At 45.4% G+C, this 27,994-nt stretch overlaps 1 long non-coding RNA gene across 1 annotated transcript; it reads right to left on the bottom strand.

Annotated features, from left to right (window-relative positions):
* Nucleotides 1–1,610: 1,610 nt before the first annotated feature.
* LOC118553859 (uncharacterized) lies at nt 1,611–27,994 on the bottom strand. Its single transcript, XR_004926240.2, has 3 exons — nt 27,672–27,994; nt 4,838–4,877; nt 1,611–4,203 (listed from the first exon to the last, which is right to left on the bottom strand). It is a non-coding gene; the product is annotated as an uncharacterized LOC118553859 (long non-coding RNA).

Raw genomic sequence — 27,994 nt, 5'->3', positions numbered from 1 at the left:
AATTGATTCATCCCAGTGACAGTACCCTGAAGAGATGTTCATTTTTCTTACTTTCTAGATCCCTGGAGCGGCCCCATTCCTGTCCTTCCTGGGGTCCAGTGCTTAGCTTTCCTTTCAATTATATGAGCTATACCACATCCTTTTCCCATAAATTAGGTAAAGTCTATTTCTTTCCCTTGAAAATGACAAACACCAGCTGCTATTATAGCGAGAGAGGGAGAAGGACAGAGAGAAGGAGAGGGACAGGTGGTGGGCCAAGTGACATCTCCCCTGCCACCTGTAAGGTGACACCTGGACATCCAGTCCAGCTCAACGAATGACTCCTTCTGGGACCCCGGGCAAGTCTTCCCACCTCTTCCTTTGATCCTCTGTCTCCTGGAACCATCCCATGAATGCAGTGGTGCTGGGAACCCTGTCCTAAACTCCCCATGCGTCTCCCTGGGATCATCACACACATCCCAAAGCTCCACTAGCCGTCTTGTCTAAGCTAGCACCCCCAATCCCTCTCTCTGGCCCAGATCAGCAATCCTGAGCTGCAAATGCCTCCTGGGCATTTCCATGCAGGGGCTTCTCAAACTCCACATGTGCAAAAAAGAATTCAGTCTCTCTTCTTGCAAACTGCTCCCTCCCTTTCTCTGCCACTTTAGAACGTGGCATCAGTATATACCCCTCCTTGTCAGCCGGTCACCAGGCATTGTCCATACTCAGGCGTCTTCTGTCATATGAGTCCTATTTGTCTAGCTGTGGTCACTTTCCAACATTCATTCATCTGCTTATCACTTAACCCTTAGAAGTCCCGGCCGTGGGTAATATCATCCCAATGGGAGGAAACGGGGAATCAGAGAAGGGAAGCAATCTGCCCAAAGTGACACAGGAAGTAGGAGAGCAGAGCTGGAATCTGAACCCAGGACTGTCAGAGCCCATAACCCACGCTCAGTCCCCCAGGATCCCCTGTCCATGGTGCCCGAATTCAGGAGGAGCAAGATTTGGGCCAAACTCTGGCCGGTTACTAAGGTCCCCCGTGCAAACAGCAACAGTGTTGCTCATGAGCTCATCTGCTCCACCTTACTCCACCCAGTTCCTGATCTGGGCTCATGACCTTGGAGCTCATCTCCTAGACGACCAGAGGGATGCAACAAACAGAGGGGACCTGCCAACTCGGCGCTGAGCCTCCAGGGCAGGACAGGTGGTGCCAGCCCAGGACGGGGAGGTGGTTGGGGGCGCTGACGTCCCCAAGGGCTCCAGCCCAGAGCCTCCACTCTGCGTAGCTACCACCACGTGCCCCGAAGGACCAGAGGACTCCAAGACCCGGTCCTAGCTGGGCCACCAGAACCAGGAAGCCTTGGGTGGCTGGAAGGGCGTGACCTGCAGTGAGCAAAAAACGCTCGTTGTGTGATCCTGGGGCTCTCGGGAAGGTTCCAGAGACCCAGGTTCCAACATGGCTCTGGGAACCACTGACTCCACAGCTTGTCAGGAAATTCGTAACTCCCCAGTGTAGCCGGCATCTGAGCACCTCTCGCCTCTTCTGCCTCCACCTTGATCTGAGCCCACAGATGTTACAGCTGAGGTCACTTCCACCCTTGTCCCCACAGTCAATTTTTAAAAACTATGTTCATGGCGGTAAATAACATATATAATAGAATTTACCATTTAACCCTTTGTTTGCAAGTGCACGATTTGGTGGCATTGATGACATGCACAATTTGTGCAACCGTTGCTGCTATTTCCAAAACCTTTTCATGACTGCAAACGGAACTCTGTAGGCATTAAGCACAAAACTCCCCATTCCTCCCTCCCCCGGTCCCTGGGAATCTCTAACCTACTTTCCATCTCTGTGAATGTGCTTACTCTAGACAGCTCATAAAAGTGGACTCATACAGTATTTGTCCTTTTGTATCTGACTTCTCTTGCTAAGCGTCATGTCCTTAAGGTTTGTCCATGTCGTAGCAGGTGTCTGAACATCTTTCCTTTTTATGGCTGGATAATATCTCCCTGTATGGATAGACCACATTTTGTTTATACATCCATCTGCAGATGGGTACCTCACAGTCAATTCAGCCACAACAGCCAGAGTGATCCTGGGAAAATATTACTCAGACCATGGCTTGACTTTACTCAAACCCTCCTATAACTCCTTAATTCATTCAGAGTAAAAGCTGTTGTCCTTATTATGGCTACAAAGCCCTAAAGGATTCTCTCCATACACACAATGCATTCCCTCTGTGGCCCTTCAACCTCATCCCTTCCCACTTTCCCCACTGCACCCCTCTCTGTTCGTGAACACCTCAGGCACACAGCCTGCCACCTCAGGGCCTTTGCACGTGCAATTGTCTCTGCCTGGGAGGCTCTTCCTCCATCTGCGTGGCTGACACTCTCATCTCCTTCAAACGTTTGCTCAGCTGTCACCTTCTCAATGAGGCTCATCCTGAACACCCTCTTTAAAACTGCAGGCCTCCCCCTTCATCCATCATTCCTGAGCCCCCTTGTCGCGATCTATTTTTCCCATAAGACTTATCACTTTCTAACATGCTATATAATTTCTGTATTTATTATTTCCATTGTTTGTTATCTGTGTCGTACCCCTAGAATGTAAGCTCTGTGAGGACAGGGATATTTTTTGCCTGTCTTATTCATCAATCTATCCGAAGCACCTAAAACAGCAGCTGGTGTACAGTAGGCACTCCATAAATATTTGTTAAATGAATGAATATGAGTTGAGACCAGTTGCTGCATTTCCCTCAGCCCCTGTTTCCCTATTCATGAATCAGGGACTGGAGTGTCCCTGATGAGTATACGCATCAGATAATGAGGATCAGGACCCTTTGTAAATCGTAAAGCATTTTTCGAGTAACGAGGGGAGAAGAAAATCGATCTTCACAGAATGCCCTCGAAGCCAGCTACTTTCCATTTGACAGGTGGGGACACAGAGGCTCAGAGTACCTGGCCTCAAGATCTCACACAGAGAAAGTGTAGGAAGTCAGAGCTTCAACCCAGCTGTCTGGCTTTTCCTCTAAGTTGCTTCCAGCTCTGGTATCTCAAAAGCCTGAAGGGAACACTCCCTCCTTCTCCAGGGACCTGTTCTGAGCCCAGGGGAATAATAATGAGGATAAAGATAGGAATAATTGCTGCCTTTTTTTAAGAACTTCCTTCATATGTCAGCCTCACTTTACTACGTGTCAGGTGCTTTAAGTATTCTATCCTCACCAGACAGCGGGGAAATGGGTGTTATTATTCCCTCATAACAGATGAGGAACTCAAGGATCAGAGAGGTCAGGCCATTCGCTTGAGGCCACACAACTAATAAACAGCAGAGACAGCATTTGAGCCCAGAGCAATCTGATTCCTGTGGCATCTTAAAAAGGTCCATGACTGTAAGATGTGGTTTCTCTAATTCCACATAAGGCCTCCCTCCACCTCCAGCATCATCCCCCGGGACCACCCCACCCAAAGCAGACCCAAAAGGGTGCTTCTGCGGGTGAGAAGGCAAGCACACCACGAGCCCCTCATGCCTACCCCATTCAGTGTGAGCAGCAAGATACGGAAGAAATAAGGCATTGAGCCGAGATGGGGATCCCACGGGCTTGCACTGCCAACAAAGACAAATGAATGAACCACTCAGCAAACCAGGGCACTTCCACCCCAGAGCAGAACTGTCACTGGTAAATAAATCATTGACGCTCCACACCGGACGTGCCAATTTCAGCGGGAGAGGATGAGCACATTTATCTGCCTAGTGACACCCTGGCTGTCTTCAGGCGGTGAGGGGGTATGAAAATACTCCCCAGCATGCAGCCTGCCTGGGGCTAGTTCCGGGGCGGGGGCGGCGGGAGGTGGGAGAGGGTCTCTTTGCAGGAACGGTGTTTGTCTCAGACTCCCCACCGGTGCCCAGATGCAGGATCCTCATGCTTTTCTATGCCTTTCCAAGGGGTCATAAGCATAGTAATAGCACATATGGCGTGCTTTCTATGGGCACTGGGGTGAGTTTTTTAGGTTTATCTCACTAACTGGCTAGAAATAAGTTATTGTTGCGGAGTCTCTTTTGCATAGGAAAGTGACTACTTGGAGGATGTCTATTCTCTGCAATTATTCTCAGATGTTAAATGACGTCTAGGAAAAGGCGGTCCAGCACCAGGTCACCACCCAAGGGCTTCACCAACTTCCCATCATCCACAGCATCAAGCTTCTTCTCTCGGTGGTGGGTCTCTGCAAAAAGACACAGTTGGGAACTGTGAAGGAACACTAAGCAGGAAGCGGAAGAGGAGGACCTGGGGGTGGGAAAGCCAGCCCCACCCCTACCCCGTGGGGAGAGAAAGGATGCTGAGGCCCAGGGCACAGGGGCCTCAGAGCCAAGTTCCCAACATTCAGAGGCACCAGTCACGCTGTCCTGCCAAATTCTGCTGTGCCCTGACAAACGTTACTGTCTTGGAATAAACGCTACTCGATTCCATTGTCCTTGGGAGGGGCTTGCAGACCCTCCAGTGTCAATGGAAGTGTCTTGTGTTAGATCCACGGAGCTCAGAGGGAAAAGGAGTAGGCGCTGTGTGGGAACCCAACGGGTTTACCACATACAATTCTCAAAGCAGCCCCATTTGACAGAGGAACCTAAGAAGGTGAGGGCACCTGCTCACAGCCTCATGACACTGGCGGAATATTATTCTAAGGGCTCCCCAGATTTTCCCCATCAGCAGTCTCCTGAGCCCTGACTAGCCAGGGAGAGACTGCAGGTGGCCCCTCCTTAAAGACCCACCCACTAAAGCCCTCTTATGTCCCCTCTGAGGGTCCCTGACCCTGCAAATCAACACCCCAGGCAGGCCCGAAGTGTTTCCCCATCTCTCACCTCTTTGGGGACGGGGAATAGATCATCAACAAGCAGAAATCTGCAATTAATAAAAATGATGTGAAGTTGCTTTTATGAATAAGATCATAATACATTAAGGGAATCGGGTTATGAAATAACATGTGCAATATGATCCCATTTGAAAATTGCATAAAAACAGCCCTGGGGAAAAAAATATATCCATTATTAACAATGATTTTTTGGAGTAGGGGAGTGAAGATTTATTGGTGATTTTTATTTTATTATTTTAGCTTATATGTATCTTGTTTGTTTGTTTATCAGCAATATACATGCAATGTATGTCTTACTTGGATAATAAAGAACAAAAATAAAAGGGCTTTTTCCCCCTGGAAAGAACAAAGTGAGTATTTTGGAAAACTTCTATAAAGTTGCTTCTGGAAGCCAAGCGAGCTTCTAAGCCAGTGGTTAACGTTGCTCTGACCACAGTTCTTTGTGTTTAGCTTTTTTTATGTTTCAGGAACGTAATATAGCTGGATCTGAGCTCTAAGTGTCTATGGGACAAACAAATAAATAGATCATCAGAATTTCTATCATTTTCATTTCTACATGGCAAAGAGAAAGAAAGGGAGCCTGTCCATGTGACTCATAATTCCTTCTCCTGCTTGCTCTAACATCCAGACGGACATGCCACCAAATCCCCTTATGGCTCCCAGATTCCTTCACTGCAAAGCCCCAGGCCTCCAGACCTTTGTTTTTCTGTTCATGGATTCCCTGTCGTCTTTGTGGGAGAATGTACGGTCCAATGGCCTAGACCTCAAGTTCTGAAATCCCACTGTCTCAGTCCAAACCCTCATTCCACCTGAGTTTACATCCCCACTCAGCCTGAGTTCACATCTCCACTCAGCCTGAGTTCACATCCCCAGTCTGCTGGAGTTCACATCCCCACTTTGCCCCTGAATAACTAGATAATGTTGGGCAAGTCTTCCCATGTCTGAGGCTCAACGTCCTCATTAGTAAAAGGGATAATTTTCATAACCTTGGGTTGATTAAGAGAAATAAAGCCCACAAAGTCCTTGGCAGTATGTTGCAGCCAAAATGAGCCCCCCTCTCTCTCTTTTTCTCTTCTATGTTTTTCCCCTCTCACAGAAGTGACCAAAGGGTCAAGGTGGTATTTGGGGACATAATGATTTCTTATCCTCTGAGCGTCCAGATACAACTCATAGTCTTGGGGGTGGGGGAATGGGTTAGCCTGGTGGTGGGTATTAAGGAGGGCACGTTCTGCATGGAGCACTGGGTGTTATGCACAATGAATCATGGAACACTACATCAAAAACTAATGATCTAATGTATGGTGATTAACATAATATAATAATTAAAAAAAAAAACCAACAACTCATAGTCTTGTAATAGGACTTGTCCCTCCCAAGTCTCCCATGGAATCGAGAGATGCATGGCCCCAGATGGGCACAAGAGACCTTGGACCAGCATGTGCTAACAGACTGACCCCCAACTCACCGGTTTGCTATATTTGCCAAACATGCCTTGACTAGCTTTCTTGAAGATTTTCAATGACTATGAATATGGTCCTCTTAATAAATTGGTCTTGAATATATTCTCAGCAGCATTTCATATTCTCAGCAGCATTTCCAGCTCAATTTGTCTAAAGCTAAATATCATGGGAGCTGTTTAGTTTTCTTATGACTATCTTTTAATGAAGAATATATTCTTGAATATCTTAGAGTCTTGAATATAATTAAAATATCTTGAATAAATTTGGGGGTAAGATATTCAAGAAGTATAAATTCATCGAGTATTACCAGGGAGCATATTAAAATACCACATGTAGAAGAATGTAGTCATTGACTATATTCAGGAGGAGTATATTGATATTCATTAACTATAATTGATGAGAATTTTCCTTAAATGAGGTTTGGAAAATTTGACTAATTTGAGCAATTGGTCATTAGCAACTTGATTTTTCAGAGAACTACATATCATGGATTTGATTTTTGGTGGATTGGCCTCGGAGCATCTTTTATGAGGTCTGAGGGAAGTCCACCAAGATTCACAACCAATTTTGCCAGTCCTGACCCTCCAGCTCTGTCCTTGACCCTCTGGGGTACTCCCACCCTCTCTGGGCTCTAAGGGAAGCCCGCATTTTGAGAGAAGCCTATCCTCTTCATTTTTTTTCAACTCACAAGCATTTAGTTATGCTCCAGGAATGTGGATAATGAACTAAGCCAAAACTCAAACACCTAACTCTGGGTTTGAATCCCAGTTTCTGCTACTGGCCCGCTGTGTGATCTTGGGCAACTGACATAACATCTTTGAGCATCTCATGGGCCTATTATTATTTTTAAATGAATTTCTAAATAAATATTTTAAAAATATGTTAGCTTTAATTTCTAATATGGTAACTACTGATAGGTCTAATCACACACACACTCTCTTTGGGGTCCTCCGTAATTTTTAAGTGTGTCAAGGGATCCAGAAACCAGAGCTTTGGAAACTGCTGAATTAGATTATTTCAAAAGGTCCAAGAATCTGGGATTTTTATGGTCCAGGCACTCCTATGTTGCTCATTCATCTTCGTTCATTTATTCTACAACAGATATTTAATGATATTTAATGAGTGCTTCCTATCTGACAGACTTTTCTAGGTGCTGGGGATAAAATGAGGAACAAGACACACTTCCTGTAGGGAAGAGACCAACTTAAGGGCCCACTGAATGATACAGGCTCACACACCTTATGATGGTCATGAGGCAAGAGCAGGGAGAGACTTGTGTGGGCGGGGGGCAGGGGGCAGGAAGGGGATGACACCCTGGGTGAAGAGACCAGTGTTAACATTCTCACTGCTGCCTTGTTTTGCTCTTGGCATGAAGCTCTTGGCATGAAGAGGGAGACTCAAGTAAAGAATCTACGTGAGGGGTGCCGGGGGGATATAGTTGGTTAAGAGTCCGACTCTTGGTTTTGGCTCAGGTCACGATCTCAGCCCGAGATCAAGCCCCGAATGGGGCTTACCACTCAGTGGGGAGTCTGCTTCCTCTCTCTCTGTCCCTCCCCACTCCTGTCCCCTGCTCATGCTCCCACAGGCTCTCTATCTCTCGCTCTCTCTCAAATAAAAAAAGAATCAAGGTGAAAAGGGGGATGAGGGTCCAAACATCTTGGCTATTGATCAGGAATGATGGTCTCTGCCTTCAGACCAGGACAGATCCTCAGTGTCTCAGCGAGAGGCAGCCAAAACAGAGTTACCTAGAATTCCATAGACTCAGCGGTTTAAACAGTGGAAATCTGGTGCTCAGTTTTGGAGACTAGGAAGTCCAACATCAAGGTGCTGCTGATTTGATGTCTGGTGAGACCCACCTTCTGGGCTTGCAGAGGGCTGCATTCTCACTGTGCCCTCAGGGACCCTTCCTCAGTGCATGTACATGCATGCATGAGCACGCGCTCGTAGGCGCGCGCACACACACACACACACACACAGTGAGCTTATAAGGACACCAATCCTATCAGATCAGGGCCCCACCCTTATAACCTCATTTAAGTATTATTACTTCCTTAGAAACCCCATCTGCAAACACAGCCACCCAGAGGAGAGCTCCAACATATGAATGTTGGGGGGGGGGTGTGGGACACAAACCTTCAGTCCCTATGAGAGCCAATTCCAGTAATCACCACCTCCCTGTTGCATTCTTCTACACATACCCACTGAGAAAGAAATTGCTGGTGGCCAAAACAAAAGCTTCCTCCCTCCTACAGGATATGGAGAGGAAAAACAAAAGAAAGAAATGTTTGCCCAAGCAGGGAGTATTTACAAACTTGGCATAGCCCTCCCTGACTTCCCACCCAAATGCAAACACACACTGGAGGCTTCCACTACTGTGGTCTTGGTTTACGAAAGTAAACATATTTGCCACTGAAATGCTTTTATTAGTGGTATAATTAGGATTTTTTTTTTCAGCAGACAAAGTCATTACTGGAATAGGAGCCCATGGACGTCTAAAGAGACATCACAGAGGAAGCCTACGCAGGTGGCTCGTCTTCATTTCTCTCGTAGGATCTACATCAATTCCTTTTTTTCCCCTCTCATTATTTTTAACTATATGAAAATATTTTTTGAAAGAGAATCAGAAACTCAGACGAAAATAAAAATCACTCACATTCCCCCCTTTCACAGAAGGAGGCAACTACTTTTTTTTAATGATTTTATTTATTTGAGAGAGAGAGAGCCCAAGTTGGGGGGAGGAGAGAGGGAGAGAGAGAGAAGCAGGCTCCCCACTGAGCAGGGAGCCCAACGTGGGGCTCCGTCCCAGGACCCGGGAGAGATCACGACCTGAGCAGAGGCAGATGCTTAACCAACTGAGCCATCCAGGCGTCCCAGGAGGCAACTACTATTATATTTCATGTGTTTCTTTCTCGTGAATATTCATATATTGAATATAGAGACCTTATCACTACTACTATGATGATTACTATTTTACAAAAATGGTATCAAGCTTGGCTTGTATCCTCCTTTTTATTTATTTTTTTTTACAGACGTTTTTAACGTCTGCCTACTCTACAATTCCATTAAATGGATGTCTTATAATTTAAGTTCACTCCTATTGATGCACGCGTAAATTATTTCTAATTTTTTATTCTTATAAACAAAGCTGAGGGAAGCATCCCGGCAACTAGACAGTTGCACTCACTCATGCTTTCTTTCTCGGGATAAATTCCTAGGATCCGCATTTCTGGATTCATGGAGATACACAGCTTTGCTTGTTATTGTTGCATGTCCATAAAACACATGCATATAGATTTCAGAATAAAGGGGTCTCTTTTCCCCCTTTCCTACCTCTTGTTGGGAGACATTTTCAGAAAGACAGAGGGAATAGTTCAGAGGTTTTTTTTAAATACAATAACACTTCAATGTTATACCACGAGAGTTCATTGATCATGAAGTTGGAATTGCATCACGGAAATTTAACTAACTTGAATTCAACCGTCTTTCATTAAATCCATCATTGATCTTTTCATTTTTTTATTTATTTTATTTTTTTTAGTAATTTCTGCACCCCATGTGGGGCTCAAACTCACAACCCAGAGATCAAGAGTCTCATGCTCTTCCAACTGAGCCAGCCAGGCACCCCCATCATTGATCTTAGTATACCATTATTTTTCATAAAATTAAGAAATTTTTTAAATAAACTTTTGTAATTGAGTTACCACCCGCTGCCTTTATAGTCCTTTTAACACCTTAATTGGTCACACCATGCCTCATTTAAAATTCCCTTCATCTTTTCTGAGGGATTTGGCAATTTCTCTTGCCTCCTGTTGCCTGGCTTGGTATGTGACAAGGAGTCCTTCTGCACAAATCTCGGTGACAAAATGCAATCCATCCTCACCGACTAGTCTCTTACTTTTTAGGCGTTCAGTAAAATTTGGTTGTTACTTTGCAAAAAATATAAACCTGGAGTCATTCCCCCAAAGACAAGCATTTGCTTCACTAATGTGAAAACTCCACCCCACTGTCCTGCTTGGGGGCCTTTCTGTGGACACGGAAACTTTCCACTTCAATGCCAAACCATATCGTAGTGTAATCTTTTTGAAGACATCTTAAACAGCAATTAAAATCAACCCGTGAAGGACCGGCAGTGTGCATAATTGGGCGGAAGTGACGACAATATGAACGGCTATGACCAAGTTTCCTTGGACACGGGGAATGGAACCACATTCATACCTGCCTGCTGGCTGACAGACAGCAGACTGGAAAATGCATCTCCTTTTCAGAGAGGTTAAAATTAGACAAAGTGTGCTTAGAACTGATAGTGTGCTTAGAATTAGAACTGATGAAATACAACTAGTGGGAGCCTCAAAAGTTAAGATAAAAAGAGAAATATCAACACAAGTGTGCTGATAATAATGCTCCCTTATTCCACTCATTAAGCGTCTGCCCCAGAATAGGCATGAGATGGGAAATGTGAATTTATGAAATTCCCAGTTGGTGTCATTTCTCACTTAGCTCTCAGGGTGAAGACATCTTTGCCACACTGAGAGTGATTCTAGAGTTTAAAGATACATAGATACAAATAATATACCTACTTAGATAAATAGATCATAGGTAGGTAGGTAGGTAGATAGACAGATAGATAGATAGATAGATAGATAGATGTAGCTCAACATGTTTCCTAACAGAAACCCAATAAACAGTCATCAACTCCAGTTTTGGAGGAAGATTTAGTGAGAGACAGCATGTAGCTCTGTAATATGATGGCTCCTAAGGGATTTTCAAGGGCAATTTTAAATTTTTGAATTTTGAGATTGTCACCTTTTCTGCTGATTCAGGATAGGGCTGGGACACAGGAGGAGAGGAGGGGGTGGAAGGGAATGTGAGCAAGAGAATGTGAGCAAGGGGAGAGAAGATGAACAAAAGCCACAGAGGAAAGACACAGCTGAGTGGGATTCTAGAGGAACTCAAAGGAATAGAATGGAAAAGCCATTTTTGCCTCAATCTCTGGACTCCCCATTTGTTCGAGACCAGCCTCCTCGCATATGATTGTGTTCTTTTTATACCTGTGTGCCTTTCCAGATGCTGTGAGGTTCAACAGCAGGATAACGTTCATTGAAGGGCCACCATTTTGCCAAGATCTCTGATTTTTCTCCTTCATCCCCCATAGCAACCTTATGAATTTGGGATCTTTATTATTCTCATTGCCTAGATGAAGAAACTGAGACTTTGGCAGATTGAGTAACTTGCCCAAAGCCCCGCGGCTGGGAAGGAGGGAGGCAACAAGGTGAAAAAGGTGGAGTGAATGGGATTTGGAGTGAGGATGACTGGTTTCTGTCCTGTAGTAGTTTTCTATTGCTGCAAAGTAAATAACCACAAACCTGGAGGCTTAACACAATACACACTTATTTCATCACAGTGGCTCAGAGTCTGAGAATGGCTTATCTAGACTGTGCTTCGGAGTCTCTCATAAGGCTGCAGTCAAGATGTTGACCAGGGCTGGGGTCTGACCTGAGTGTTGTAAATGACCCGCTTTCAAACCCATAGGCTTGTTGGCAATATTCAGTTCCCCAAGGCTTGTCCCACCGATGGCCTCAGTTTCTTGCTATTTTCATCATATAAGCCTCTACAGCATGGCAACTTGCTTCTTCAAAGCCAGCAAGGGACAGAGTATGCTAATGGGATGGACGTTATGATCTTATGCAACATAATCACCTTTGCCATATTCCATTGGTTAGCAGCAAGTCATGGATCCTACCCACACTCAAGGGGAAGGAATTACACAGGATAGGAACACCAGGAGGTGGCATCATTGATCAAAGGAGGCCATCTTAAAGCTGTCTGCCACACATCCTCACTACACTTCTCCCTGCTAAACCAACCTTTCCGTGTCTCAGTTTCCTTACTTGTAAAATGGAGACCCTACTTCCATAAGCCAATCTCATAAAGTTGTAACAGGGATTGGTTGTGTTCATCTTTGTAAAGTGCTTCAAACAATACCTAGTTCATAGCCAACATCACACACACAAAAAAAAAATCTGTTAAATTAATAAATACCAGAACTAGAATCCAGACCCAGATTTGAAGGCTCTGAAGGCCATGCTCTGGATCATCATACTTCTGTAGAGATATTAGAAAATACAGAATAAGCAAAAAAAAGGAAAAGTATTCCCATTCAAAATCCCAGCAACCCAATCAAAATCCCAGCAAGCTATTTTGTGGTTATTGAGAAACTGATTCTAAAGTTTATATGGAGAGGCAAGAGACCCAGAATAGTGAACACAATATTGACAGAGAAGGTCAAAGTTGGAGGACAGACATTACCTGACACCAAGACTTACTATAAAGCAACTATGATCAAGACAGTGTGGTATTGGTGAAAGAATAGACAAAAGATCAATGCAACAGAATAGAGAGCCAGAAATAGACTCACACAAATAGAGTCAACTGATCTTTGACAAAGGAGCAAAAGCAATTCAATGGAGAAAGGCCAGTCTTTTCAGCAAATGGTGCTGGAACAACTGGACATCCACATACAGGAAAAAAAGAAAAAAAGAACAACCCACAAGATTCCAAACATAGATAATATCCCTTTAACAAAAATTCACTCAAAATGTATCATAGACCTAACTGTAAAATGCAGAATTATAAAACTCCTGGAAGATAAGAGGAGAAAATCTAGATGAACTTGGGTTGGCGATGGCGTTTGAGATTCAATATAAAAAGCATGATCTACAAAAGAAGTAAATTGCTAAGTTGGACTCCATTAAAACTAAAAATTTCTACTCTGTGAAGGACATTGTTAAGAGAATGAGAAGATAAACCACAGAAGGGATAAAATCTTTGTGAGGCACATATCTGGTAAAGGGCTGGTATCCAGAATATACAAAGAGCTTTTAAAGCTCAACAATATGAAAGCAAACAACCCAAATAAAAAATGGACAAAAGATCTGAATAGACACCCCACCAAAGAAGATACACAGATGGGATCTAAGTATATGAAAAATGCTCAACATCATAGTTTATTGGAGGACTGAAAGTTAAAGCAATAAGTAGATACCATTACATACCTATTAGGATGGCTAAAACCCAGAACATGGACAACACCAAATGCTGGTGAGGATGTGGAGCCATAGGAACGCTTATTCATTGCTGGTGAAAATGCAAAATGGTACAACCATGTTGGAAGACAGTCCTGGGGGTTTCTAAACATACTCTTACCATACAATCCAGCAATTGCGCTCCTTGATATTTACTCAAATGAGCTGAAAACTCATCTCTACAAAAAAACAAAAACAAAAAAACCCTACACTTGAATGTTTACAGCAGCTTTATTCACTATTGCCAAAACTTGGAAGCAACCAAGATGTCCTTTAACAGGTGAATGGATAAACAAACTGTGGTCCATCCAGACAATGGAACATTACTCGGTGCTAAAAAGAAATGAACTATCCAGCCATGAAAAGACAAGGAGGAACCTTAAATGTATATTGTAAAGTAAAGAAGCCAACCTGAAAAGGCATCATACTGTATGATTAAAGCTGTATGTCATTCTGGGAAAGACAAAACTATGGAGACATTAAAAAGATCAGTGGTTGCCAGGGGTTTGGGGGGAGGGAGGGAGGAAGGGAAGGATGGGCAGGTGGAGAATAGGGGATTTTTAGGGCAGTGAAACTATCCTGTATGACACCATAATCGCAGATACATGTCACTATACTATGTCCAACCCACAGAATGCACATCAAGAGGGAACCCTAAGTAAACTGTGGACTTCACTTACTAATAATGTACCAATATTGGCTCTTCAATAGTAACAAATGCACCAGACCAATGCAAGGTGGGGTTAGTAATAAAGGAAGCTGTGGGGGAGGGGTACTGAAAACTGTGCTTCCTGCTCAATTTTTCAGCAAATCTAAAATTGCTCAAAAAATTGTCTATTAATTTTGAAATATATATCCTTAAAAACCCACCACCCAGAAACAACCACTGTTCACTGTTCCGTGGTTAAACTTGCAGTCTTGTTTCCTTGCGAATATATTTATATATTTAATGAGAGCATCTTCAACAAGGGAATGCACATTTTTAAGAGTTTCAATGCAAGTGGCCAAAATTTTCCTCCAGAAAGGTACCTATTTCCACCACCCCCAGAAAGTACGAGTGCTCTTCTCCCTGAACCCTGACCAGCACAGAACTCCAACCAGGTTCACAGGCGACCATGCGGCTTCTTGGGTTAGTTTTCTTCCCTGCAGTAGGTGGCAGGGCCTGGGGGACGTCCTGCCTACTGCCTGCTGTACCAGCTGTTTGAGGAGGAAGCAAGAACAGACCTGGCTGTCTCCTTAGGCTTCAGGTCAGAGAATTTAAGAAGCTCGAGGCAGGATGAGATCTGGCTTTTTGCCAGGATAAGATTTGTCATAACTGTTGAAAAGTCTCGTCAACGTCAAGTCCAGACCTCCCCAACACATCCGCCCCAAACTCTGGTCCTCTTGGGCAATACCAATAAGTACATTCTACAGAGTCCTACACACAATTCCAGCCCAAGGGCAAGACAGCCCAGAGCCGAGCGTCAGACTGACATTTGGAAGTTGCAAACCTAACTGTAGGTGACCTTGGATAAATCATCTTCCCCTAGACTGTAAGGTGAAAAATAGTCTGAACCCTTAAGATTATTGTTAACAAAACTAAAACAGAGGGATTTAGACTGTAAGGTCCATTGCTGGCTTTCAAATCCAGACCCGACACTAAGTAGCTGTTACTTGTTAACAGCTGAACAAGTTACTTAACCTCTCTGAGCCTCGGTTTCCTCACATAGTAATGCTGACGTCATAGGATTCTTGTAAGGATTAAATGAGATAACCCTTATAAAGAGCTCAGCACATCATAAGCCCTTCCCTAAAAGGAAAACGTTATGAATATTCAAGAGCCATTAGGGACCAATGAATGTCCCCCTTTCCCCACTGGTTTGTGTATGGGGTGACTGAAGCCTAAGAAGGAAATGTCTTGCTCAAAGTCACACTGTGAGTCACTGTTCCTGCCTGGAAGTTTGGTTTTGGAAGCTCCATGCAATGAGCTTTTTACCGAACTCCAAAGAACTCTTGCAGAATGCAAAGTGCTCAGACCGTGACCTCTCCCCACTTACTGGGCTCTGTTTTGCCTTGGGAGCCCTAATGAAATACAGGGCAGATGCAGTTGGCATCTCAGACAGCAGGTCTCTTACAGAGACATTATTTAGGACCTGAGTCTGTTCAGCACCAAATGTAATCACTCCATCAGTCCTGTGACACAGCTTGTCAGAAAACTGGGGACTGGCTGGGGGGCACCTGGTTTGCCAAGAACGCTTATATTGGTTTGCTTTGTCCTTTGGATCTTAAAGAGCCAGCCCCGAGGTGTGGGGACAGGGAGATTCATTTCCCGGGTGGGGCATCTTGTTTCCAACTAACAGCAAAGCCCCAGCCTTCATTTGCAAGCATCTCTCATTATTACTGGAGAGGAACAGTAGCTCTTCACAATCTGTGAAGATCCCCTGTGAGGTCCCACCTCTGTACCTTTAGTCACTAGGGACTCCCACCACCCCCAGCCTGGAGAGTCATTCCCCACCAGGTGTTTCTAGCTTGTCTCTCTGCTTCTACACTGACTCCTTCCCCTCTGATCCACAGAATGACTCCAATAGGGGACACTCTCCTGCACTGCTCAAATACCCCTTCAGGCTCATTTCCCGAGCATCGGTGGAGAGCTATCTTGCCCGATGTCTCATTCCCTTTCCAAAACAGCTAGTATAGAGACTGGTCATTATAAGAGCATAAAGATCCAGCCTCTTCATCCCAATCTAATATAGCCTGAAGGCATGAACATGTGAATCCAACAAAATCCCTGCCCTCTGGGGCTTATATTCTGATGGTGAGGACAATCAAATAAATCATACACAGACCACAAACACATGCACACATTTATAATATATGACGCATGTGCTCTGATGGTAAGTACTATGGAGAAAAATCAGAGGAAGGGAGTTAAAGAGAATCGGGATAGAGTTGTCATTTTTAAATGGAGTGGGGTCAGTCAGGGAAGGCCTGACTGATGAGAAGGTGGCATTTGAGTGAAGACTTAAGGAAGTAAGGGGATGAGTCACATGGATATCTTGGGAAGGAGTGTTTCAGGCAGATAGTTCGGCAAGTGCAAAGGCCCTGAGGTAGGAGCATGCCTAGCATTTTTGACGAAGACAGAGGGTGGTCTGGCTGGAAGGAGTGATAGGAGATGAGGTTAGAAGTGGGTGAGGGTTGGGAATCATATAGGGCTTAGTAAGCAATTCCAAGGACTTTGGCTTTTACTCAGAGCATATGGGAGGCCACTGGAGATTTTTGAGCAGAGAATAACATGTTTTGCCGGGACTTGTGGCTATTGCTTTCAGAATAGACTGAAGAGAGCCAGAGTGCAGGTGGAAGACTATGACAATAACCCAGGTAAGACTCAGTTTATTGTCAGTTTTCTAACAAATTCCATTCTCCCTTTCTTCCATAGCAATAGCTGAGCACGTGGCTGCTCAGCTGAGGACTACATTTCCCAACCTCCCCTGGGCACAAGATGGCCCATGTGACTAAATTTTAACCAACGGAACGTGAGCAAAAGTGATGTATTTAGCATCGCCCCATTTGCTTAAAAGAAGATTGTGCATCATGTTCTTTTTCTTCCTTCCCCTTTATACAAAGGCCTAGGGATGTGCTCAGATGCAGCTGAACCATGCAGATAAGGACAATGCTAGGGAAGGAAGCTGGTTCCCTGTGCGAGGGTGTGGAGCAAAGCCTAACGTTCCAGTTACCACTCACCTCAGGACAGCTCCACGAATAAGAAACTTCTGTCTTCTTTAATCCACAGCATTTGGGAATTCTTTGTTACAGCAGCTTAATCTTTACCTCAACTAATACTCAGACTTTTATGGAAGGTTTAGTGATATCAGGAGTGAATTACAGCGCAGTGTGAAACAGGAAACAACCTAAAATGTTAACACTCAACATCTCCATTCTTAAAGCTCCTTAAAGTCTCGCAGACTGTCCTTCCCCCTAGTTCCCTGCCTGATACCTTTTCTGTTTATGCCTTCTCACTCCCCGGATCTGCATCCTTCTCCAACTTCCCTGTGCCAGGGGACATCTGCAAAATTTTATTCTATTTTGTGAAGCAAATGAATATTTTTCCTGATCTCCATCAGTGACAACTCCAGGACCGTCTGTGGCATTATTCAAAATTCTTGGTGGTGCATCCTCAGAAAAGAAAGATGCACCTAACCCAGGGTCTCCATCTTGACACTAAGCATTGGCAGAAATTTTGAAATCATGTTTTCCTTCCCTCTGTAAGCAGAAGGGAGGGGGGCTGGCGGTGCAGAAGAAAATATATTTTCTTAGAAACCTTAGGGTTTGCTCCTGGGGTTTTAGATTCCCTCTCCCAGATACTCAGAAACAAATATGCACACAATGGCACCTGTGGAGATGCATCCATGTGGTTCTTTCTCATGTACACACACTCAGGCACTCACGGGGACACAGACAGCTGAGGTGTGAGGGAAGACCCTGAGTTTGTCCATTCTGTTCCTTTCTGCTTTCAAACCCCAGCTCCCAACAACACTGTCACACTTTGAGCGTCTCACCAAAATTCACAGTGGGGACATGCTGTTCTCTCATTTCCTCCCTGCTTTTATGGTCTGTTATATTCATTAATAACACTGTAAAGTGAGTTGTAAAATGAATCAGAAGCCAAGCCCCGGTTTGGCAGTCAGACTTTGCTATCATGTCAGAAGGGCCATCTTTACCTCCAGAACAAAATGAGATGTCTAACAGGGCGAACTACTCGGGCGATGGCTGCAGTCCCCTGTGTGTCCACACCACCCCTCCATAGGCAAAGTCAATGACAGAAACAGGGCCAGGATCTGACCAGAATTAACCCCACTGCTCCTGGGGATGTGAGGGGAAAGGAGGGGAAGCAGTGGGGAATTATATGTATCTTTCTGTGTCTCCTTATGGACAGATGTGGATGCGCACTATGTGTTAACTGGCTGAGTCGCACTCATCCATGTGTACGTTATATTTTTACATAGACACACGTGTTGATCTCTCTGTGTGTGTATGTTTCTGTGTTATTGGTCCGGGCTTATTTCTCCAGCCCATTTCATACCATTCTTCTTCCATTCTATGTTCTAAATACATGCACTTCGTAAATTCCTTAATTCTCTCCAATCTGTCTCTCTCTACGCTTCTTTCTTTCACTGTCTCTGTTCTTCTTTCTCCCTTTGTCTCTTACTCTGCTTCTCCCCTCTTCCTCCTACCCTCCTCCCTTCCTATCTCTCTTCCTCCCTTCCCTCTCTTCCTCCCTCCCCTCCCTCCCTCTGTTCCTCCCTCCTCCACACACTAATTGCTTCCACTGCACGCATCTCCCCTGGCTGACTCCTACCTCCCCATCACTCCTCAGCTCTCTGTAGGGTGAGCGCCCCCAGGCCCTCTCCCTTCCCCTTCCAGAACTCTCACAGTATTGCCACTTCGTTTGTTACCCTCTGTCTTCCCTGTCTGCAGTGGTTTTGTATGGTGTCTTCTTGGTTAAGTGCAAACCTTTTCCCTGAATCACCTCCCCTGTAGGGTTCTGCGTTCCAGTTGGCCACAAGAGAAATTTGGGTGAGCTTCGAAAGGTGGACGTTGTTAAAGTCAAACACAGACAGAGACCACACTTGAGAATTCCTTGAGCAGACCAAAGCAGTTAGTCACACCAGCAAAGCTTAATTCAGCTTATTTTGCAAAACAAGTAGGGTTAGCTTGACCTGGGTCACTGCTAGCTTATGCCTCCGAAAATCAGAAGCAAAACTTAAATAGTTCCCCCAGATTGATAGGAGATCACCACTAACCAATTCCCTTTCATTTAAGAACATTCAAATATTGTCCCTGGTCACAGTATAGAATGAACACTCACCACCTACGCACCATATAAGCTGCGTGGTAACGATGTATCTCTGAACCTCATTCCATGTTTTGGTTTGAGTGTCCCGGGTTTGCAAACTGTCTTTTTGGTGACTGCACAGTAAGCTTTTAGTAATTACTATGTAATTGATTGGTTTTAATTTTTTTTTTTCATGAACCTTAACAACATGAAGCGCAAGCCGGCTGCGTTTATGGTCAGAGGGTCAATGTAAGTTCAGGTGCTATCACAACTTCCGCCCAGGTCATGGATCAGGTGGCCCATCTTGGGGGCTTGGGGGCAGCAGACAAGTCTATGGCCCCTCCATCTCCTGCCGGATCTTCTCTTCTACTTTTCCAAATCCCAGGCCAGGATTAGGTGCAGCTATGTGGTCCTCCTATAGGTCACAGCATCCCTGAAGTCTGGAGGCACCAAGAGCCATACGTGGGTCCCAGAGAAAGATAGATGGGGGTTCCAGCCCATCTTCACGAGTTCTCTTTTGCTCTTGCTGTCTCCCATTTCATGTCCATATGTTCTGACTGGCAGCCCTTTTGACTTCAGGCTTAGCATCCGATGCAGGGGTAATGGATTTACATGAGCAGCCCCACCAACTGTCTAGCTCTATAATAAAGCCCTTTGACCACTCATCATGGGTCTGCTTTTCCAACCTGCTGCAGAGCCTGGAACCTCTCTGGGGACAAGACTCCAGCTCTCAACTTCGAGGGGAATGCAATCGTTCACTGCTGAATCCCCAGGGCTCAGAGCGCACGCACCCACGGCTTGAGAATAGCTCAGTAAGAAAGCTCCAGACTCTTTCACAATATTGACGTATTCACATAGTGATGTATGCACACACAAGAATTTCTGTATCGTTCTGACTAGATTAGCCGTCACAGACTGGCAGCCTTGGATTAAATATGTCACACTTCTGGGTGTTACTAGGTCCTTGGTGCTTTCAAAATTTTTAATTAGTTGTTAACATTTAGGAGTCAGATGACACATACCAAATCCAGGATTTAAGCTCCTTTTAAAAGATCAAAAGATCAGGCAACGTTGAGAGCATGTGGTGCCTCCTGGAAGCAACTGGGTGAAGCTGGGTAACCACCGCCCCCTTCAGATGTTTACCTTACTTTCTGGCCCCTGGAGAACTTCAGGTTTGGACTGTTCTCCCTCTGGGCTTCTTTTCTGTGAAAGGGGCTAATCTTTCAACGTGTGCTAGCCAATATTTTTGTGTCTGTTTCTCGCAGCTGCATGGAAATCCTAAATGATGCAACAGGCACCAGCATATTGCACTACTAAGAGCGGAAGGGGAGGGATATATATACTACATGATCGAACACCTTCCCATGAGCTAATCGTGCATATACCCTGAATCCAAACAAACACACAGAACAGTCCTTTTCATTATGCTTCAGTCAAGCGTTTGTACCTGAACAGGGTCCCCGAAGGGTGGGGAGATGGGGTGGCTGTTCACTTCTATTTAAATCATTCCCCCACTTCCGAATGGCCATGGGATCTTCACCGCAGACTCTTGGATCTCCCCATCACCTCTTTGGAGCTCTCTCTCTCAGGTCTGTAGGCTGATGATGTTAGTACTCTGCCCATCCCCTCACCACACACCAACACAGGCGCCTCCCATCTATCGCAAATACCAATCCCCCCTATCCCCCCCATGAAGATGCCTTCTCCTAGCTTGGCTTCAGGATGGAGCGGATACAAGGTAATTGAGCCTCTGGTGTAGCCGCACTGGATCCCTCTTAGCATAGCAATCCAGAGGAGTCCCTCTCTCTTCCTCTGCCTTGAGTTATTTTATCAAGACACCTCCTTTGTGGGGCGCCTGGGTGGTTTAGCAGGTTAAGCGTCTGCCTTCAGCTCAGGTCATGATCTCAGGGTCCTGGGATGGAGCCCCACGTCCGGCTCCCCGGTGAGTGGGGAGCCTGCTTGTCCCTCTTCCTCTGCCTCTGCCCCTCCCCCTGCTTGTGCTCTCTCTGTCTTTCTCTCTCAAATAAATAAATAAAATCTTAAAAAAAAAAAAGACACCCCTTTTGTTAGGACAGCTTTATTATGTACCTGATATTGTTTCTATATGCATATTTAAATATGTATTCATTTCTATTTGCATACTTCCTTCTATAAACACCTATGGGGTGGTGTTTCCCGTAGTATGTGCATTACGTGATCCTGAGTACATGTGTATGACACGACATGTATGTGGATATATTTATGAGAGGATACCTGCATATGAAGGTGCTTTGTACAGGCCTGGAACTAGACAGGACTCCTTAGGATCTCATTTGATTTGCACAGCCCCTTACAATGCGATAGCACTAGCCTCATTTTACACAGAGAAAAATTCAGGCTTAGAGAGGCAAGTCTTTCAGCCAAATGGACAGTGCAACAAATTTGTAAGCTTGTTTGTGCTGTTGGTGCCACCCTCCTGCCCCCCCCCCCCGTTACCGGGGCACCCATCACCAACCACTGCCAATGTTGGCTGCCAACATCTCACACCTGCAAGCCTTGCTCAGAGATGCTGGAAGCTTGTGTCCCTTTTGCGGGGGAGATTCTGAGACCACTGCCTGGCTGGTGTGGGGGAGATGAGAGCCCACCAGTCACTTTACAGGAGAAGGAGAGTGAAAGAAGCAGATCAGGGCAGAGGAAGGAGCTAAGCAAATGTGATTTCAAGAGAAATCTAGTCTGAATTCCCATCTTTCGCTCTGCTTTTGGGGATCCTGAGCTAGACATCACTGGACGGAGTTGGAGGCTAGGCGCTGTTTAACTGAAAGCCTCGGGATTTTGCTGCACACCACACTGCCCCCTCCCTTGACGTGCACATTACAATTCATGCTCATCTGGGTTGGTTTTCCAATACCTTTCTCCAGAGGTAGTCATGAATAGGAATTGTTTGTTTGTCTAAAAGGAGAGTGGAAGCTAACTCTTTTAGACTGTGAGGCAGTGTAATAGACACTGTGCCTGTTACATTACATTTTATGGTTTTATAGCAATTACACTGCATTTTATGGTGTCATAACATATTACATTTTATGGCTTAATATCAGCTTTAATACAAGACACCGTGGTCCAGAATTTTAACAAGGGGAAGCTTCTCCTGGTGGGATAGTAATGGGCTTTCTGCATGACCACACCAGGACGCCGGGGAAGGTGTAGCTGGGACGAAGTCTCCCTCAAGTCTCAATAGCCACCCCATTCGGTGCCCCCCCAGTCAAGCTTGGCTTTCTCGCTAGGGGTCCTTGTGCAAACTCCGAGAACAGATGCTGCTCTGGGCCTCCAGCCCCACACTCCCATCTTCCCCTCATCCCCATTTTCTTGTTCACACAATAAATAGGATGCTCTTTCTGTAGCACAAAGCTGATCATGTTAGTGCCCTGCTTCAAACTCTAGACTCAGGTCCAAACTCAGCCTCTGGTTCAAGGACCTTCCTATTCTGATTCACAGCCTTGACTCATCCATCCCCTCCACGTACCCTGTGTGAAAGCCACCGTGAGCTTCCTGCCATTCCCAAATGTGTTGTGTCCTTTGCATTCTCATGCCTTTGCACATGCTGTTCCTTCTGCCTGGAATCCCTTCCCGGATCTTTATTTTTCTAGGCATTCATTCAACAAATACTTATTGAGCACCTGCAATGCTGGGCATTGTTCTGACTGCTAGCCTCTACTCTCATGGAGCTCTCTCTGGTGGGAAGAGGTGACATTGTATTAATCCTCCAAAACTCAACTTAGGTCCCTTCCTCCAGGAAGCCTGCCCTGATGGGCCCAAGTAGTGAGACAGGCATTCCATCCTGGGTCATAACAATGATCATCCCAATTGTAGTCATCTGTTCCTTTCTCTGCCTTCCCCAAAGGCAGGGACAATGCCCTACCCATCTTTACTTTTGTTTTCCCAATACCAAGTAAAATCCCTGGCCCTTGGAAGTGCCCAGAAAGATAACCAAAAAATTGAATGAATAAAGCAAGAGAGAATAAATGATTAGTATGATTTAGGGGTGCTGGTGAGATTCTCCGCCCATCACAAAACCTCCAATCCTGCCCACCGGAAACTCATTACTTTAGGTTAAGCATTGTTCACTCCCAGCAGTGCTTTTGAATGCAAATGGCCCTGAAAGTAAGATGTTTGCATGAATTATTCCATCAAGCCTCCTGGAAGCTGGGGGGAGAGGAGAGGACTTAAGTGAGCTGCTCACCTGTACTGGAAGATAAAGAGTGAAGAAAAGGAAGGAGGTTTTGCGCCGGGCACCAGGCTGAACCCAGGAAATTGGTTGCAGATATTGACAAATACATTGACTAAAAAGCCTTGGGAATCATAGCCTGTTAGAGAGGTCCTGGAGGGGAATGAAACCAGCTCTAGGCTAGGCATTGGATTCTAGCCCTGGCCCTCCCACAGACTTGCTGTGCAGCCTCTGGTAAGACCCCTCAGCCTCTCTGGGCCTCAGTTTCATGAACTATAAAATAAAGAGGTTGGCCAAGATATGATCAGAGCCTCTGAGGAGTTAACAGAGCTGACTGTCTTCACTAGCTGTGGCCTCAGGCAAGCTGCTTAACCCTGTGGGCCTCCGTTTTCTCATCCATAAAATGGAGCTGGGTGTAAAAATATATATTCCTCAGAGTTTGGTATTAAGTACTTCATAAGTTAATACAAATAAAGCAGTTAGCACAGAACCTGAGCTATCATAAGCACCCAATAAATGTCAGTTATTATTAAATGAACCAAAGGGTCGGGGTACCTGGGTGACTCAGCCAGTTAAGTGGCCAACTCTTGATTTCAGCTCAGGTCATGATCTCGGGGTCGTGAGATCAAGCCCCATGTCGGGCTCCGTGCTGGGTGTGCAGCCTGCTTGGGATTCTCTCTTTCTCCCTTACCCTCTGCCCCCTTCCCCACGCCCCTGCTCACAAGTGTGCACATGCATACTCTCTCTCTCTCTAAAAAAATTAAATGAATGAATGAATCAATCATTCAATCAATCAATCAGTCAAAGGGTCAACACTGGAATCTCTGTGAACCACAGAAGACCAGAGCTGGAAAAGGCTGTAATAGAAGTCACAGCAGAACACTACCAGGGGCTCACCACGTTCCAGGCTCTGTGGCAAGTGCTCCATGAACCACATCTCCTGTGGGCCTCACAGTGGCCCTGTGAGGGAGGTTACTCGGTGAAGCTGGACTCACCACAAAGCTCAGAACAGGTGACTAATGTACCCAGGCTCACACGGGTGCTGAGGGGCATTGAACCAGGATACACTTGATGCCGAAGCTTTCCATCTAATATAGCAAATGTTCGGCCAGTCTTTCTTCACATCTTTCATCCTGTATTTCTCTTCTTTCCCTCAAGGACTCCAATTAAACATATCTTGGGCTGTTTGAAGTTGTCCAACAGCTCACTGATGCTCTGTTCATTTTTTTAAAATTCTTTTCCCTCTGTGGGTTCCACTTTGGATAATTTCTATTGCCGAGTCTTCAACTTCGCTAATCTTTTCTTCTGCAACATCTAATCTGTGGTTAATTGCGTTTGGCATATTTTTCATCTCACACATGGGAGTTTTCATCCCTGAAAGGTCAGTTTGGGACTTTTTTTTTTTTATGTCTTCTGTATTTCTACCTAACATCTGAGACTCATGGAATACAGTTAGAATGCCGGTTTTAAGGTCCTTCTTAGCTAATTCTAACATATGTGTCTGTTCTGCGTCCATTTCAATTGACTAATTTTTCTCCTCATTATAAGTTATTTTCCTGCTTCTTGCCATGCTTGGCAACCTTCAACTGGATGCCAATCAGGAGTGGTGGTGTGACCTAATTTTGTCTAACAAGCACTGGTCGAGGCCAACAATAGAAGTTCTATTCCTCTAGCAAGTGACTGGCCCAGGAGTGAGCATATAACCCAATTCTGGCCAATGAACCATAAGGGAAAATCTGCAGGGAGACTCTTGGAAAAGGTTTCCTCACCCGTAGGAAAGAAACCAGCTGCTCTGGATGTGATTGCTTCCAGATGGAGCACTAGGAACTGCTACATTTATTGAACACTCAGGCCCTGTGCTAAATGCATCAAGTCATGTGATCCTAACAATACGCCTTTGCAGTATTCATTATCATGAGGATCATTTTACAGATAAGGAAACTGAGGTTCAGAGTGGCAAATGCCCTTTCCCAAGGTCACATGGGTAGTAAAGGGCAGAGATGGAATTGGAAGCCAGGTCTCTCTGACTGCAAAAGTACTGACCTTAAAATCCTACTCTATACTGTCTCTGTGTTTAAAAAAGAGAAAAGAAAAGAAAAAAACAACACCCTAATCCACATGATCCCATTCCTCTCACTGATCCATATTCATGTTGCTCAGAGCCAAGTAATTGGGGCTGCCAAAGGGTGCCGAGACACCATCCTAATGAGCTTGCTCAGCATATCTGCTGAAACTGCAACCCCTGCTGGGCGCTGGGGCCTCTTCTGTCAATAGTGATGCCTCTCTGAGACACTCAGAACCCGCCATGGACGGAGGAGCAGCTACTGCTGAGATTTAAAAAGAGAAAGGAAAAGAAAAATACAAATCCCCTCAACAGAGCTACCGCCTGGCATGGCAGACCCAGCACCCCCCTGTGCATCTTGGGAACCTGGGGTAGAAAGGGCCAGAGCGCATGTGAGCTGAGCTGCAAGGTGCGTGGCCAGGCTCCTGCCCCCAGCGTCTGTTCAGCGGCACCATGGAGCTCCGGGGAAATCTGCTCTGGCAAAGGGATGATGCCTCCTTGCTCGGCCTGCCCCAGGGCAGCTGTGATTTCAAGTTCCTGCATCTGCTCACGGGCCCTCCCCAGCCTGCAGCCGGCTGGAGAGACAAAGTCAAGCCCCAGGAGGACATGTGCCTAGGAGGTAAGAAATCAGGGATTGGGAAAACAAGCCCTCCTTTTCCAGAAGGACGATGCAACAGTCAGAAGCACTGGTTGTAGAGTCAGATGGTCCGGGGTTTGAATCCCCTAATAAGTGGCAAACGGGATGTGTTCACTCAACAAATATCCATGCATCTGGAGACAATGACAGTCCAAGGTCATGGGGATGTAAGTAAAATGCCAAGCATACAGCCTGGCACCTAGTACGTAAGAAATCCAGGAACTCCAGATGGATCATGCAGGTGTCACCAGCCCGTGGCTGTCTTGTCCGAAGGGACAGTAACATGTCCGCATAAAACGAGGCTTGGAGACAGCCTCTGTGCTCCAGCCCTGTCACCGACTGTCATGCAACCTTGTGTAATTACTCCGTGTGATGTTTCCTTTTATGGGTCTACTTGACTGGGCCACTGGGTGCACAGACTTTTTGCCAGACATTATTCCAGGTGTGTCTGTGCGGGTGTTTCTGGAGGAGATGAACATTTGAATCAGTAGACTCAGTTAAGTAGATCGCCCTCCCCAGGGTGGGTGGGCCTCACTGAAGACCTGAACAGAAGAAAAGTCTGTGCGTTAGAGGAAACTTCTCCCTGCCTGACTGCTTGAGCTGGGATGTTAGTCTTTTTCCAGCCTTTGAATTTGGATGGAAACAGCAGCTCTTCTCAGATCTCAAGCCTAGCGGCTTTCGGGCTAGAAATGTATCACTGGCTCTCCTGGTTCTGGGGCCTTCGGACTCAGACTGGAACGACACATGGGCTCTCCTGGGTCCCCAGCTTGCCAACTGCAGGTCCTGGGACTTCTCAGCCTTCATAATTGTGCAAGCCAGTTCCTTATGTTATCTATCTGCTTATCTCCTTCTGGTTGTTTTTCTGGAGAACTCTGACTAATACACTCCACTTCCCTAATTCTGTTTCTTCCTCTGGCGACAGATGATGATCAGTCCTACTTAGTGTCAATTACAGTATATGTTACAGTATATGTTACAATGTATTTTGCCGAGTGCTATGAAATGGATAAGTACAGGTTGCTGGGGAACCCAAAGGAACACATGATCCAGTCTTAAAGAATATCTTCTTATAGGAAGAGAGTTAGTTGATACCAGAAGAGGGTACGGAAAGGAATTTCAGGAAGACGGAACAGCATGTGCAAAGGCCAGGTGCCCTTCTTGGAACATTGAACATAGCTCAGTATGTCTACTGCCAAAGCACAGGGCAGTTTTGCATCACATTAATAGCTTGGTGTTTGTTTTGAAGGCAACGAGGAGTCATTGAAAATTTTTTAGGCACAGCGGTGACATAAATCTACGGGACTTTAAACCATTCATTTTGACCTCTCAGAGTATCAGTCTCCTATGACTAACATCAAATAATTCCACCTGCCTCACTGCATTTTTGTAAAGCTCAGATGAAGCTATGTACCATAAAGGGCTTTGTAAATCATTGAGTGCTTGGCAAATAGAAGGCAGGGTTATCAGCCAAGAAGTCAATATTGTTATATCAACTTCAAGGCTTTTGTGTCCCCAGCAGTTTCTGTAAGCAAAGCTAAAAGTCAAATAAGATATGGGGGAAGAACTTACCGAGCAAACTCTAGAACTTTTGATTAAAGGTAGAGATTTGTTGGGTTGGCTCAGTCAGTTAAGCTTCTGCCTTCAGCTCAGGTCATGATCCCAGGGTCCTGGGATTGAGCCCCGCATCGGGCTCCCTGTTCAGTGGGCAGTCTGCTTCTCCCTCTCCCTCTGCCACTCCCCCTGCTTGTGCTCTCTCTCTCTCTCTCTCTCTCTCTCCTGTCAAATAAATAAATAAAACCTTGAAAAATTAAAAAAAAAAAAAAAGATAGAGACTTGTTAGTTGCCTCCCTGGCACCTGTGTTAATCCGGGTCTTCCAAAAGAGCAGATGCTA

Source organism: Halichoerus grypus, chromosome 13, assembly GCF_964656455.1.
Source record: "Halichoerus grypus chromosome 13, mHalGry1.hap1.1, whole genome shotgun sequence".
Taxonomy (NCBI): domain Eukaryota; kingdom Metazoa; phylum Chordata; class Mammalia; order Carnivora; family Phocidae; genus Halichoerus; species Halichoerus grypus.
The sequence above is the reverse complement of the archived record's forward strand: the minus strand, read 5'-3'. Positions and strand labels throughout refer to the sequence as shown.